The sequence below is a fragment of the Chinchilla lanigera genome, unplaced genomic scaffold, assembly GCF_000276665.1.
Source record: "Chinchilla lanigera isolate Chin_1 unplaced genomic scaffold, ChiLan1.0 scaffold00074, whole genome shotgun sequence".
In the NCBI taxonomy this organism is placed as follows: domain Eukaryota; kingdom Metazoa; phylum Chordata; class Mammalia; order Rodentia; family Chinchillidae; genus Chinchilla; species Chinchilla lanigera.
In genome coordinates this window covers 903,133-912,246 of record NW_004955475.1, presented here as the reverse complement: position 1 = coordinate 912,246, position 9,114 = coordinate 903,133, and the positions used below count along the sequence as shown (strand labels likewise).

At 36.1% G+C, this 9,114-nt stretch overlaps 1 pseudogene; it reads right to left on the bottom strand.

Annotated features, from left to right (window-relative positions):
- LOC102020560 overlaps positions 1–8,658 on the bottom strand; it is a 37,028-nt pseudogene extending 28,370 nt beyond the window's left edge.
- Between the last annotated feature and the right edge of the window lie 456 nt (positions 8,659–9,114).

Sequence of the window (9,114 nt, the reverse complement as noted above, 5' to 3'; positions counted from 1 at the left end):
TTCAGTCCTGGCCTTCCTTCCAGCCATCACACCTCAGTGAAAGGAGTCACTGATGAGGAGGTAATCCGCTATTTTTCACAACCCTTAGGCTGTAACTACCTGTTAGATCTTTCTTGCATATCTCTGTCTTCCTGACAAACCACTTTGAAGATACCAACATGTATTACAGCAGCCATTGATAATTTCCTACCAATCTGTCCATAAGTCTGTAATGTTTCTATTGTTCCTATGCTATTTTGTAAATGGATGTATATTTATTATTATGTGTTTTCAACAACAACCATTGAGAATAGTCAATGATTATTTAATTGATCACTCATGTATAGCTCTATTTGTTTTCCCTAGAAATCACTTTGAAGAAACCAAAGCATAGTGCAACAACAAGTATAGTGATAATTTCCTACCATTTTTGTCTGTAACTCACTATTATTTGTCTGTTTGTTTACCTTGAGAAACTATCTTGAAGATACCAATAGGTAAAATAACAACCATTGATATTGTCCTACCACTTTGTCTGTAATTCGGTAAATCCCCATATTACTATGTTATCCTTCTTTTACTCTTTTAAATAAAAAAAGAAGACACATAATAACACAAAACTTTCTTTTCAATGAACTAATAAAAACTAGTAGTACAAATGGAACAAATTAGTATATATATTGAATTATTTTTGAAACAATGGAATATATCATTTGGGGAAACTTCTCTTTTTATTTTTATTAGTACATAATGATTACATTCATCACAGGAAGTTGGTACAGTACATATCTTAATTCTTTATTTGTGCTCTTCTCCTATCCTCACTTATCCTGCTCTTCATCTCTTAGTCTCCCTCCCATTTGCAAAAGATCTTTACTATCCAGAAAATAAATGAACATTTTTCAATATTTACAAACAAATCTTTTAGGAAGGGACAATTGTAGTCATTTTATTTCTTTGAAACAGGATAGTTCTATTGAAGAAAAGATACTGTTCAGAGCAAAAGAATTATATTTAACAAAGAATTTCTTAAAGAATACCATTTCTAAAACACTAATGATGGATGACTTTAAAAATATATACCACATCTAAATAGTTGAAGAAATGTATCATTAGTATATCTCCTTCCCACATTAAACTAATTATGAATCCAAGATGTCTTGCAACATCAAATTCTGTTCAGTGAAATATTTTCCAAATTAATATTAATATTCTTCATCAAGAAATACAATGTTAAAACCACAGAAACTATAGGACAATATGGCTAAGCAAATAAATTTCAGGTCAGAATAATAATCTAACACAAAAAATCCCTTTGTCTATAGATTTGAACAAATTACTAATTAGTAACACTAGCCAGCAGTCAGTGTGACTATTGACATTTCCTTCTGGGAGCTGATTTGCTGCACTGTGTCTAAAAGAAATCTGTATTTCCATATCTTATGTTCTTAAAAAACAATAAGAAATCTGATTTCCTCTATTAGCATTTGAAATTGAAACTAAGGATCTTTGTGACATCATTTTACTATTTCTTTTCTTTATAACTAATTTTATAGGTACAATTTAGGTCTGCATAATGATCACATTCCTCATAGAGAATTTGTACCTATACACAGTATACCTTAGTTCATCATATTTACCTCTCCTTCCCTCTTTATTCACAAATCTTTGTTTCCAGTTTATCTTTTTTTTCTTATTTTTCTTTTTCCTTCTCCCCTCCTCCCAATTCCGCCTTCCCTTTGAAAAATTAGTTTCTATTTCACAATATCTATTATACATTTTGGTTTTTATTTATACTTTCAGTTTCTCACACCAGAAAGGCAATGTAATATTACACATATGTGTTAAATTTATTTCACATAAGAGAATAGTCTTAAGGTACATCCATTTAGCTGTGAATGTCTCAAATTTATACTTTTTTATGGCTGAGTAGCACTCTATTATATTAAAAAACACATCTCTTTTATCCATTCATTAGTTAAGGAGCAATTTAGTTGTTTCCAAGATTTAGCTATTACAAACTGTGCTGCTATAAATATGGGTGCACATATATCATTGCTGTATGATAATTTCAATTCTTTTGGGAAGATACCAAGAAGGGGAATACCCAGGTCAAACTGAATATCTAGTCCTAGGTTTTTTAGGAATCTCCACACTGCTTTCCACAGTGACTGAACCACTCTACACTCTAACCAACAGTGGAAAAGTGTTCCTTTTTCCCCACAACCCCACCAGCATTTGTTATTGGTTGATATGTTAACAATAACAATTCTTTCTGGAGTGAGATGGAATCTCAGTGTTGTTTTAAATTGCATCTCTTGAATGATCAGTGATGTTGGACATTTTTTCATATATTTATTTCCTTTTTTGTACTTTTTCTGAGATGTGTCTATTCATTTCAGATGTCCATTTTTTGATTGTCTCTTTGAGTGTCTGATTTTTTCAATTCTTTATATGTTCTAGATATTAGTCCTTTACTTGAAGAAAAACTAGCTAAGACTTTTTCCCACTCTGTGGGTTGCCTATTCACTCTGTTGGTGATTTCTTTTCCTGTGCAAAAGCTTTTTGATAATATGAGATCTCAGTTGTTGATTCTTTATAGTAATTTCTATGCAGTCAAGGTATTGTTCATGACATTTTTGCTTACACCTATGTCTTTAAGAGTTCTACCTATTCTCTCTTCCATCAGATTTAGTGTTTCTGTTTTTATATCTAGATCTTTGATCCTTTTTTATTCTAGTTTAGTGCATGGTGGTATACATGGGTCTAGTTTTAGTTTTTGGCACATGGAAAGCCATTTTTTCCAGCACCATTTATTAAAGAGGCTTTCTTTCTTCCAGTAACCATTTTTTGGCCTTTTGTCAATGATAAGATGGCTGAATGTGTTTGAAGTTGTTTCTGTTTCTTCTAAACTGTTCCACTGATCCTCAGCTCTGTTTTTTGACAGTACCATTATATTTTTATCAAAGTAGCTCTCTAGTATAATTTCAAGTCTGGGATGGTGATGCCCTGGGGAAACCAGTCTTAACAAACTTAATTATATTGCAATCAAATTATCTTTTCCAAACACAATGGTATAGAACTGGAAATTAGTGATATGAGATATTGTAGAAAATTCACCAAAAAGGCAAAATCAAATATCTTAGGTTTGAAGAAATTCATGACCACCAAATCAACACTCCAAATGGTTTTGGATGCCCTAGAAAAAGACAATGATAAAAGGTCTAATAGAATGAATACACCAGATATGGTGAGCAGTTAAGTACAATGTAGAGATAGGGAATCAGCAACAGAAAAATAAGGCAATGACAGGAATAAATTAATAACTTTCAGAAATAACTCTCAATGTGAATGGTGTCAATTCCCCAGTCAAAAGACCTAGACTGGCAAAATAGATCAGGAAACAAAATCCTGTTGTACACTGTAGACAAGAAACACAATTTACCCATGTTAAAATCACAGACTAAAAATCAAAGGTTGGAAAACAATATTCTGTGCAATGGGAAACCCTCAAAAAAGTAGGTATAATTATCATATATTCAGACAGAGCGGACTTCAACCCAAAATTGATCAAAAGAGGAAAAGAAGGTCACTACATATTGATTAAGGGAGCAATCCCACATGAAGAAGTAACAATTATTAACATACTGTTTATACACTGAATGATGGTGTACCCGACTCCATAAAACAAGTACTACTGGACATAAAAGATCAGGTAAACATAACCAAAAGTATAGTGAGAGATAATAATACCCCACTTTCACAAATAGACAATGAAGTAAACAAAAAAATTGGCAGAGAAATATCAGAGTTGAACTAAATCTTTAAACACATGGATTTAACAGATAGCTACAGAGTGTTCCACCCAACAACAGAATATATGTTCTTTCCAACGGCACACAGTATTTTCTCCAAAATAGACCACATACTCTCCAATAAAGCAAGCTTAAGTAATTGTAAAATAATTGAAATTATACAAAGCATACTATAAAGAAGATAGCTCCATGAAGTTAGAAATCAGTGACAAAAGCTACCAAAAATTAGGCAAATCCATGAAAATTAAACAATGCACTCCTAAGTATGTGAGGTATTATAGAAAAAATCAAGAAAAAAAAGGCAGTTTCTAATTCCAATACAACATACCAGAATTTATGAGACACAAGAAAAGCAGTCCTAAGAGGGAAGTTTATAGGTGTGAATATTCACATCACAAAAATAGAGTAAGCCTAATAAACAACCTAATGATGCATCTCATGGAGAAAAAGAACAAGCCTAGTGGAAAGATAGCACAATGAAAGAAATTATAATGAAAAAAGAAAAATCACTGAAATTGAGGCAAAAATATAAAGAATCAATTCATCAAAGTGTTGATTCTTTCAAAAAAATAGACAAGCCTTTAGCCAATCTAATCAAATGAACAAAGACACAACCCAAAGCAATGCAATTAGATGTGAAAAAGGTAAAATCGTAACAGATACTTCCAAAATAAAAAGAATTAGCAACAACTGCTTCAAAAACAGTATGGCAATACATTAAAGAATTCACAACAAATGCATAGATTTCTAGGTTCATATGTATTAACAAAACTAAATCAAGATTTAAATGCCATGAATAAGGGAACAGTAGGCAATAAATTTGAAGCATTAGCAAAAAATTTACCAACTTCCCCACATTTCAAAGCTCTGGCCAGAGCCCACCAGGACTCCTGCTTTCAGGTGAAATAATAGGGGAAAGTGAAATTTATTGTGTTAAAAATCTGAAAATGGAGGACTTCTAGGAAGATGGAGGAGTGGTAAGCACTAGAGAAAGAGCCTTTCTGAAATTTGGTGTCCAGACATTGGAAAACAGCAATGTGAGAAAGAAAAGAAGAGGAAAGTGGGTTCCCTGGACCCAGGAAGGATCTGAAGGAAGAATTAAAGCACATAGGGAGAGCAAAGAGAAAAATTTCAACAAAGAAGAAGGTGGCAGGTAGTGCCTTCTCCCTAAGTTGGGACTCATTGCATGGGGAGAGCGGTTCAAACCTGTGGACAGACAGTGATGGCTGGCAACCTCAGAGGTCTACCTAGAGAGATGCATCAGTTCAGTGGAGCACTGAACACTATGGACTGCACTAGCTGGTGAATGGCATGGCCTTGGCTGTCCTTCAATTCATTAATTCTTTCTATTGTTTTCTTGGTTTCCATTGTGTTAGCTTATCCTCTGATCTTCATAATTTCCTGCCTTCTATGGGATTTGGGTTTGTCTTGCTCTTCTTTTTCTAGAAGCTTAATATGTAACATTAGATTATTGATTTTTGCTTGTTCTGTTTTCCTGATGTGACAATTCACTGCTATAAATTTCCCTGTTTGGATGGCTTTCACTGCAGTCCATAGATTCCAGTACGTTTTGTCTGCATTCTCATTTAATTGCAGATATTATTTAATTTGTTCCTCTATTTCATCTCTGACCCATTGGTTGTTTAGGAGGATATTAGTTGATTTCCATGTGTTTATGGAATTTTTGAAGTCTCTTTTGCCATTAATTTCTAATTTCATTGCACTATGGTTAGATATTATGGATAGGATAATTTCAATTCCTTTGCTTTTACTTAAGCATGTTCTCTGGGCTAGTATATCATCTATTTTAGAGAACATTACATGTGCAGCTGAGAAGAATGTGAACTCTGATGATGCTGGGTGGAACAGTCTACAAACATTTACTAAGTTCATTTCTTCACAGGTTTGGTTCAGTTCTGTTATTTGCTGATCTTTTGTCTAATTGATCTATCGCTTTGTGACAATTGGGTATTGAGGTCTCCTGTTACAATTGTGTTATTGCTTATTAGATTTTTCATGTGTATTAATAATTGTCTTATACAGTTGGCTGCTGCTGTATTTGGTGCATATATACTTATGATTTTTATCTCTGCCTCTTGAAGTTTCCCAACAAGTATATAGTGACCTTCTTTATCTCTTTTGAACATTCTTGGTTTGAAGTTGACATTGTTTGTAAAAAGAATTGCTACTTGTGCTTTTTTCTGTGTTCCTATTTCATGGAAGATTGATTTCCATCCTTTGATTTTCAGTCTATGAATTTCTTTTTGCATTAAATGAGCTTCTTGTATACATTATATTGTTGTATCTTGTTTCTTGATCCACTCTGCCAGTGTGTTTCTTTTTATTGGTGAATTGAGGCCATTTACATTGATGGTTATAACTGGTATGTATTGGCTTATCTTTGTCATGGTATTTTCCTGCTGTGGGTTCCCTATTTTTCCCCTCTGTTTAATTGCTTGCCCTGCCTGGTGGTTTCTTTGAATGTGGTCATTTTTTTCTCTGTCTAGAGTACCTTCTAGTACTCTTTGCAGCATTGGTTTGGTGTTCATAAATCTCTTCAGTTGTTCTTTGTCATTGAAGTATCTTACTTCTCCATTAATTTTGAAAGACAGTTTTGCAGATTATATCAAGAGGGGCTGGAAGTTGTTTTCCTTCAGGATGTGAAATACTTCACTCCAAGCTCTTCTTGACATGAGTATGTGTGTTGAGAAGTCTGCCATGATTCCCATGGGCTTTCCTTTGTAGGTGATCTGTTTCTTTTCTCTAACAGCTTTTAATATTCTGTTCTTGTGCTGAATTTCTGGAATCTTGATTATTATATGTTGTGGTGTAGTTGTACTTTGGTCAGGAATGCTTGGAGTTCTAAATGTTTCATTTATTTGTATGTCAAATTCTTTATCCACTCTTGGGAAGTTTTCTACCATGATTTCTGTGAAGAGGTTTTTTATGTCATTTGTGCTGTCTCCAGCTTTCTCATTGACCCCAATAAATCTTATGTTATTCTTCTTTGCTTCATCTTGTAGTTGTTGGACTGATTTTTCATGGCCTCTTGCTAATGATAAGATATCTTTGTTTTCATTATCAGTAGTTGTAATTATATCTTCAAGATGTGAAATCCTATCCTTTCCTTCGTTCAACCTCCACTGCATATACTTTTTGTTTTATTTTAAAGAGTAAAAGAAGGATAACATAGTAATGGGGGGGCTTACCAAATTACAGACAAAGTGGTAGGAAATTATCAATGGTTGTTGTTTTACATATTGTTATCTACAAGATAGTTTCTCAGGAAAACAAACAGACAAATAATAGTGAGTTACAGACAAAAGAGGTAGGAAATTATCAATAGTTGTTGTACTATACTTTGGTATCTTCAAAGTGGCTTTTAAAGAAAATGAATAGAGCTATACATGAGTGACCAATTGAATAATCTTTGACTATTCTCAATGGCTGTTGTAGGAAACACATAATAATAAATATACATCCATTTACAAAATAGCATAGGAACAATAGAAACATTACAGAGCTATGGACAGATTAGTAGGAAAATATCAATGGCTGCTGTAATACATGTTGGTATCTTCAAAGTGGTTTCTCAGGAAGACAGAGATATGCAAGAACGATCTAACAGGTAGTTACAGCCTAAGGGTTGTGAAAAATAGCGTATTACCTCCTCATCAGTGACTCCTTTTACTGAGGTGTGATGGCTGGAGGAAGGCCAGGATTGAAAAGAAAGACCGAGAGACTTGCACCTGTGTCTAGCAATAGGCTGTTTTCTTTTTCCTCTATAGTCATGATTACCCGGGGCTCCTCCATGGAAATGACAGTCTGGACAGAGGGAGAAGGCAAAGTATTCCCTGGGCCCCCTCATTCCTGTTGGACTAACTGGTAGGATGGGTCTGATCTCTGGGGCCTCCACTTCAGAGAGCAGACCAATATCCAGTGGTCACATTTGCATTCAGGGCATGGCCCAGAGGGCTTCTTAGGACAGTTCCTCTTGAGGTGGCCTGGCTTTTAACAGTGGTAGCAGACAAATGTAGTCGTCGAGTTCTTCTTGGGGCCCCAAGAATCAGACTTGGGATCTGTTTCTCTTAGTGCTGCAGCAAACGCAGCTGCTTTTTCTCAGTCTCTTTGTTTTCTCTCCTTGGCCTCCTCCTTGTCACAGCTATAGAATACTGAGGAGGCAATTCTTACTAACATCTCACGTGAGCCATTTGGGGAAAAAGCCATTTTTTGTAGCTTTTTCTCTCCAGCCTCCCTTCACATTGGGACCCCACAGCCACTTAGTGTCCTCTCCCCAGCTGTCAGCACAGGCAGCAGGAATCTTGGTGCAGACCTCTCCGGAGCTCCACGAGCTCCTCCAGCTCTTCCACCGCAGCCTGTACTGTCAGGGGAAGAATGGCTTCTGGGGGTCTCCCCAGGTATTGCACAAGGTCCTCCTGGTTTCCAGCTTCTGAATGGTTCTCATGACCCCGTTCAACTAGACCTCTGAGTCATCAGACGAACTCTGTATTCTCATGTTCTCTCAGTCCTTGTTCAGCAGCTGCTCCTCTGCTGACTCTGGACTTTCTGGTTCTCAATGGCAGGGGCAAGAGTGACCCATTGTGTAGCATGTATTCCCAGGGGTTTCTCCATGTCAGAATGATTCACGCACATCCACGAGTGGGCCTCCACAGCTGGCATGTGGCTGGCCAATTGTGTCATTGTTTCTCTCTGCCATGATAATTCTCAACCATGTGGCGGTGGCTGGCCTGAGGGCCAGTGCGCTCCAGCGCGCAGAGCCACATGCCTTCTTGGGCACCGGGGGCCCACCTCCCAGGCACCTGTATGGCTGGGGGCTGGCCCAAAGGCTGGCACACCCCACCATACCGCTTCTTGGGTGCTGGGGGCCCGCCTCCCAGGTGCCTGCTGCATATACTTTCAATAGAGTTTTTAATCTCTTGGATTACTATTTGGATCTGTTTCCTACGTTCCATTTATTTCCTATGCTGGGCATTATTTGTTTCCATCATTTTTCTTAGCTCATCTATTCTTTTATCCATGTCTTCTCTAATATCTCTCATTTTAAGCATCATTTCTTTCTGTACATGAGAAATTATTTTCTCCATAACCTTGGGCCATTTTTTTCACTTCTGCTGTTATTATTTCAGAAAGTTCCAGTATTCGATTTCCAATTTCATCTATGTCCTTGAGTTCTGTGCTTGTCCTGGGTGGGCTGGAGGTCTGTGGTTCCATTTTGCTCCTGCACCTTATCATTTTCTATTTTCTCTTTTTTGTTTTGTTTTCTATGTTGATACTTGCCAGTTTCTTATAATACACAGCT